The sequence below is a fragment of the Ranitomeya variabilis genome, chromosome 6 (genome assembly GCF_051348905.1).
Source record: "Ranitomeya variabilis isolate aRanVar5 chromosome 6, aRanVar5.hap1, whole genome shotgun sequence".
NCBI lineage: Eukaryota > Metazoa > Chordata > Amphibia > Anura > Dendrobatidae > Ranitomeya > Ranitomeya variabilis.
In genome coordinates, this window is record NC_135237.1 from 559591857 (window position 1) to 559598442 (window position 6586).

The window sequence follows — 6586 nt, forward strand, 5'->3', positions numbered from 1 at the left end:
CAGATGTAGGCTGAGTCCAATCATAAATGGCCTGAACTTTATCAGGATCCATCTCGATAGTAGAAGGGGAAAAAATGAAGCCCAAAAAAGAAACCTTCTGAACTCCGAAGAGACATTTAGACCCCTTCACAAATAAAGAATTAGCACGAAGGACCTGGAACACCATTCTGACCTGCTTCACATGAGACTCCCAATCATCCGAAAAGACCAAAATATCATCCAAATATACAATCATGAATCTATCCAAATACTTTCGGAAGATGTCATGCATAAAGGACTGAAACACAGATGGAGCATTAGAAAGCCCGAATGGCATCACCAGGTACTCAAAATGGCCCTCGGGCGTATTAAATGCTGTTTTCCATTCATCGCCCTGTTTAATACGCACAAGATTATACGCCCCTCGAAGATCTATCTTGGTGAACCAACTAGCCCCCTTAATCCGAGCAAACAAATCAGACAGTAGAGGCAAAGGGTACTGAAATTTGACCGTGATTTTATTGAGAAGGCGGTAATCTATACAAGGTCTCAGAGAACCATTCTTCTTGGCCACAAAAAAGAACCCTGCTCCCAACGGTGACGACGACGGGCGAATATGCCCTTTCTCCAAGGACTCCTTTATATAACTCCGCATAGCAGCGTGTTCCGGCACAGATAAATTGAAAAGTCGTCCCTTAGGAAATTTACTACCAGGAATCAAATTAATAGCACAATCACAATCCCTATGAGGAGGTAGGGCACTGGATTTGGGCTCATCAAATACATCTCGGTAATCCGACAAAAACTCAGGGACTTCAGAAGGAGTAGAAGAAGAAATTGACAACAACGGAACATCCCCATGTACCCCTTGACAACCCCAACTGGACACAGACATTGATTTCCAATCCAATACTGGATTATGGACCTGTAGCCATGGCAAACCCAACACGACCACATCATGCAAATTATGCAACACCAAAAAGCGAATATCTTCCTGATGTGCAGGAGCCATGCACATGGTCAACTGAGTCCAGTACTGAGGTTTATTCTTGGCCAAAGGCGGAGCATCAATTCCCCTTAATGGAATAGGATACTGCAAGGGCTCCAAGAAAAAACCACAGCGCCTGGCAAACTCCAAGTCCACCAAATTCAGGGCAGCGCCTGAATCCACAAATGCCATAACAGAGTAGGACGACAAAGAGCAAATCAGAGTAACGGACAAAAGAAATTTAGGCTGTACAGTACTAATGGTGACAGACCTAGCGAACCGCTTAGTGCACTTAGGACAATCAAAGATAGCATGAGTGGAGTCACCACAGTAAAAACACAGCCCATTCTGACGTCTGTGTTCTTGCCGTTCAGCTCTCCTCAAAGTCCTATCACATTGCATAGGCTCAGGCCTCTGCTCAGAGGATACCGCCAAATGGTGCACAACCTTGCGCTCACTCAAGCGCCGATCGATCTGAATGGCCAAGGACATTGATTCATTCAGACCAGCAGGCATGGGGAACCCCACCATAACATCCTTAAGGGCTTCAGAAAGACCCTTTCTGAAAATTGCTGCAAGGGCACACTCATTCCATTGAGTAAGCACAGACCACTTTCTAAACTTCTGGCAATATACCTCCGCTTCATCCTGACCCTGACACAAAGCCAGCAAGATTTTCTCTGCCTGATCCACAGAGTTAGGTTCGTCATAAAGCAATCCAAGCGCCAGAAAAAACGCATCTACATTAAGCAATGCAGGATCTCCTGGCGCAAGGGAGAATGCCCAGTCTTGAGGGTCGCCACGTAACAAAGAAATAATGATTTTTACTTGCTGAATGGGGTCACCAGAGGAGCGGGGTTTCAAAGCAAGAAACAGTCTACAATTATTTTTGAAATTCAGAAATTTAGATCTATCCCCAGAAAACAAATCAGGAATTGGAATTCTAGGCTCTAACATCGGATTCTGAACTACATAATCTTGAATGCTTTGTACCCTTGCAGTGAGTTGATCAACACAAGAGGACAGACCTTGAATGTCCATATCTACACCTGAGTCCTGAACCACCCAGAGGTTAAGGGGAAAAGAAAGACAAAACACACTGCAAAGAAAAAAAAAATGGTCTCAGAACTTCTCTTATCCCTCTATTGAGATGCATTAACACTTTGTGGGCCAGCTGTACTGTTATGGACCTGGTGGTTAGGAGCACCTGGAATGACCTGATAGTTAAACTAGACGACAGGACAAGCTCTGGGAAGTGGGATCTCTGCTGACCGCAAACCCTAATCCTATCACACACACTAGAAATAGCCGTGGAGCGTACCTAACTCTCCCTAGATGCCTCTTCACAGCCTAAGAGCTAACTACCCCTAAAGATAGGAAATAAAGCCTTACCTTGCCTCAGAGAAATTCCTCAAAGGAAAAGGCAGCCCCCCACAAATATTGACTGTGAGTTAAGAGGAAAGTCACAAACACAGGAATGAAACAGGTTTCAGCAAAGGGGGCCAGTCTTCACTAAATAGACAGAGGATAGGAAAGGGATCTATGCGGTCAGCACAAAAAACTACAAAAAGCCACGCAGAGTGTGCAAAAAGACCCCCGCACCGACTCACGGTGCGGAGGTGCCACTCTGCACCCCAGAGCTTCCAGCTAGCAAGGCAATATCATGTTAGCAAGCTGGACTAGAACTTAGCAAGTACTAAGAAATATATTCAGTACACAATGAACAACAAATGAACTAGCAGGGACTTAGCTTCTGCTGGAGTAGACAGGTCATCAGAAAGATCCGAGAGAGATCTGAACCAGTACTGATACATTGACAGCTGGCATGAAGTAACGATCTGAGTGGAGTTAAATAGAGAAGCCAGCCTAGCCGCAAACGAGGGCAGCTGAGGAAGCAACCTCAAGAACCAGCAGTTCCACTCACAGCCACCAGAGGGAGTCCACGGACAGAACTCGCCGAAGTACCATTCATGACCACAGGAGGGAGTTCGAGAACGGAATTCACAACACAAGCAGTCCCTCGCCAGCTTCAAGTCCACGCTCACTGCCGCACAACAAACTTACTTCTCATCTCTCATATACTCCCTGTCTCACAACCCTAAACAGCTTTCATTTCTGGGACAGCTCATAGAATCCCACGGTTTGCAGTATCATCTCTACGCCGACGACACGCAGATCTACCTATCCAGACCCGACCTCACGTCCTTACTCACCAAAATCCCACACTGTCTGTCTGCTATCTCAGCCTTCTTTTCTGCTCACTTTCTAAAACTCAACATGGACAAAATAGAATTCATCATCTTTCTCCCGTCTCACTCTACCCCTCCACGAGACCTATCCATCAATGTCAATAGCTGCTCACTTTCCCCAGGCCCGCATGCTCAGTGCCTCGGGGTGATCCTCAACTCTGCCCTCTCCTTCAAGCCACATATCCAAGCCCTTGCCTCCTCCTGCCGACTCAAACTCAAAAATATTTCCCAGATCCGCACATTCCTTGACCATGAAACCACAAAAACGCTAGTGCACGCCCTTATCTCCTGCCTTGACTACTGCAACCTTCTACTCTCTGGCCTCCCCTCTATCACTCTGGTACCACTCCAATCCATGCTACACTCTGCTGCCCGACTAATGTACCTGTCTCCCCAATATTCCCCAGCGTCTCTTGTATGCCAAGCCCTTCACTGGCTTCCTATTGTCCAGAGGCTCCAGTTCAAAACCCTAACTATGACATACAAAGCCATCCACAACCTGTCTCCTCCATATATCTGTGACATGGTCTCCCGGTACTTACCTACACGCAACCTTCGATCCTCTCAAGATCTCCTTCTCTACTCCCCTCTTATCTGTTCCTCCCACAACCGCATACAAGACTTCTCCCGTGCTTCCCCCATACTCTGGAACTCTCTACCCCAACACATCATAATCTCATCTACCACGGAAACCTTCAAAAAGAACCTGAAGACCCACCTCTTCCGACAAGGCTTCAACCTGCAGTGATCCCTAGTCTGCTGAAACGCCACATGACCAGCTCTACCCTCTCCTAGTGTATCCTCACCCATCCCCTGTAGACTGTGAGCCCTCGCGGGCAGGGTCCTCTCTCCTCCTGTACTTGTGTGTGCCTTCTTTTGCTCATGTTTATTGTGCTTGTCTATATTTGCCCCTTTCGCATGTAAAGCGCCATCATGTAATAAATGGCGCTATAAAAATGTGTAATAATAATAATCTCCTGTATATAATTATATATGTACAGCTGGTATAACCTGGGTATCTCCCATATATAATTAAATATGTACAGCTGGTATAATCTGGGCATCTCCTGTGTATAATTATATATGTACAGCTGGTATCACCTGGGCATCTCCTTTATATAATTATATATGTACAGCTGGTATAACCTGGGCATCTCTTGTATATAATTATATATGTAAAGTACAGCTGGTATAACCTGGGTATTTCGTGTATATAATTATAAATGTACAGCTGGTATAACCTGGGTATACCCTGTATACAAGTATATATGTACAGCTGGTATAACCTGGGTATCTACTCTGTCTAATTATAAATGTGCAGCTGGTATAACCTGGGCATCTCCTTTATATAATTATATATGTACAGCTGGTATAACCTAGGTATCTGTTGTATATAATTATATATGTACAGTTGGTATAACCTGGGCATCTCCTGTATATAATTATATAGGTACTGCTGGTATAACCTGGGCATCTCCTTTATATAATTATATATGTACAGCTGGTATAACCTGGGCATCTCCTGTATATAATTATAAATGTACAGCTGGTATAACATGGGTCTCCTCTGTATATCATATACAGAGGAGGAAATAAGAATTTGATCCCTTGCTGATTTTGTAAGCTTGCCCACTGACAAGGAGATGCCCAGGTTATACCAGCTGTACATATATACAGTAATTATATACAGGAGATGCCCAGGTTATACCAGCTGTACGTATATAATTATGCACAGGAGATGCCCAGGTTATACCGGCTGTACATTTATCATTAAATACAGAAGATACACAGATTATACCAGCTGTCCATATATAATTATATACAGGAGATGCCCAGATTATACTTGCTGTACATACATAATTATATACAGGAGATGCCCAGGTAATACCGGCTGTACATATATGATAATATACAGGATATGCCCAGGTTATACCGGCTGTAAATATATAATTATGCACAGTAGATGCCCAGGTTTTACCAGCTGTACATGTATAATTGTACACAGAAGATACCCAGGTTATACCAGCTGTACATATATAATTATATACAGAAGATACCCAGGTCATACCAGCTGTATGTGATATACAGGAGATGCCCAGGTTATACTGGCTGTACATATATAATTATGTACAGGAGATGCCCAGGTTATACCAGCTATACATATATAATTATATACAGAAGATACCCAGGTTATACGAGCTGTACATATATAATTATGTACAGGAGATGCCCAGGTTATGCCAGCTGTACATATATAATTATATACAGAAAATTATCAGGTTATACCAGCTGTACATACACGGGTTGGACAAAATAATGGAAACACTTGGAAATATCAACAAAAGTTAGTTTAATATGGTGTAGGTCCACCTTTTGCGGTGATTACAGCCTCAATTCTCCGAGGTATGGATTCATACAAGGTGTGAATTGTTTCCGAAGGAATTTTAGCCCATTCTGCAGTTAAAACACCCTCCAGTTCAACGTCTAACTTGAATCTCTAAAATCGACCATAAATGCTCAATAATGTTGAGGTCTGGGGATTGTGGGGGCCAGATGAGATGCTCAACTTCATTAGAATGCTCCTCGTGCCATGCTTTAACGATTCTAGCTGTATGAATTGGTGCATTATCATCCTGAAATATGGCGTTCCCCTCCGGGAACAGTGCTTGATCCATTGGATGCACTTGGTCGCCCAAAATGCCTAAATAATCTCGGCTGTTCTTCCATGAAGGGATATCATTGGCCCGGCGGATCTCCATGAAATAGCACCCCAGATCATCACAGAACCTCCGCCATGTTTTACGGTTGGGAGAAGGCAGTCTGGATGGAATGCTTCTTTCGGCTGTCTCCAAGTATCGCTATCTTCTGGTACTTTCCCCTCTGCCTTCAAACATGCCACCATCACACCCATCCTCAAAAAAGCTAACCTTGACCCAACCGCTATGCCCAGCTATCGCCCCATATCACTGCTCCCGTTTGCTTCCAAACTTCTTGAGCAGCATGTCCATGGTCAACTTTCCTCCCACCTCTCATCTAACTCTCTCCTTGACAACCTCCAATCTGGCTCCCGCCCCCACCACTCCACCGAAACTGCTCTGACCAAAATTACTAATGACTTACAGCCAAAGCTAACAGACAGTTCTCCATCCTCCTCCTTCTCGATCTGTCCTCTGCTTTCGACACAGTCGACCACCTCCTACTGCTACAGATTCTTTCTTCCCTCGGCATCAAAGGCCTTGCCCTGTCCTGGATTTCCTCATACCTTTCCGACCGCACATTTAGCGTTTCCCACTCACACACTACCTCCTCATCCCGCCCTCTCTCTGTTGGAGTCCCTCAAGGCTCTGTCCTAGGGCCTCTACTTTTTTCC